Genomic DNA, 1,100 nt, shown 5'->3' with positions numbered 1-1,100 from the left:
TGTAAAATTTCGTGGTGTTTCTCAATATGATCACCACATCTCTTGCCTCTTATCATACTGATCCTTAGCATAGTATAAATCAGTAGAGATCATCGGTATAGTCTCGACCACTTTCTTTCAAAGGTCTTAGGCGTTTTTATTCTTAAAGATCTGAAGGAACTTTGTTACCTTTCTTGCCCATTGTTTCTTAGTTGGAAACCATTCATTATAACTTCAATGGACCATATTTCTTTGGGTGTATATAATGCCTTATAGGCAAATGCCTTAGCCATAGTTTCCTACTAGGCTTTCTATACCATTCATGATTTCTTACTTGGTTTTATGCCCTTTAGGAAACTCTTTAAAACATTCATATGTTTAAGTAAGATCAAGCAAGATTTAATAAACTTAAAACCAATTCCATATAAATCGTGAATGATCCTTAGGTTAAAGTAAACACGAATGCAATCATAAAGCAATAAGACTAGTCGTATCGAAATTTGGTCCTTTTTGAAAATCAGATCAGTATAAACACATGGAATGTGGAATAGGACTTCTCTAGTAACTCTTCCTTGGTTACTACTTCACCACAAAGTCTCAGCATCGAGACTGTCTTAAACAAGACTGATTTGTACTCATCCATGACTTTGTAATCCAAGAATCTTAGATTCTTCTAGTCATTTCTAGCCTTTGGAAGCAACACCGTTTTCTGGTGGTAATTTCTATGCTGTAAAGCATCCCAAAAGTCTTGTGGATTTTCTATAGTGATGTACTGATCTTTTAGACCTTCAATGAGATGATGGAATATAATTCTTATAGCCCTGTACCGATTCATTCTCATTGTTGTCCTTGGTAATTGTATCACCAAGTCCCTTTTCGATATCTGAGTCACATTGTCATTTAAAATTTAGGTTCACAATGTGATCATGTGGCCGCATGGTATTTATCAAGCTCGGCCACAAAAAAGTCTTACGCATCTATGAAAACAATCAATCATGGTGCCAATTAGGTCACACGGCCATGTTAGTGTGATACAACAATCCTAGAGATTGGTTCATGATACAATCCGGTTTATATATCAATCCGGATATAAGGCCATACGGCTTTGCCTTAGACTTTCA

Source organism: Brassica oleracea, chromosome C7 (genome assembly GCF_000695525.1).
Source record: "Brassica oleracea var. oleracea cultivar TO1000 chromosome C7, BOL, whole genome shotgun sequence".
In the NCBI taxonomy this organism is placed as follows: domain Eukaryota; kingdom Viridiplantae; phylum Streptophyta; class Magnoliopsida; order Brassicales; family Brassicaceae; genus Brassica; species Brassica oleracea.
Note: the sequence above shows the minus strand (reverse complement) of the source record.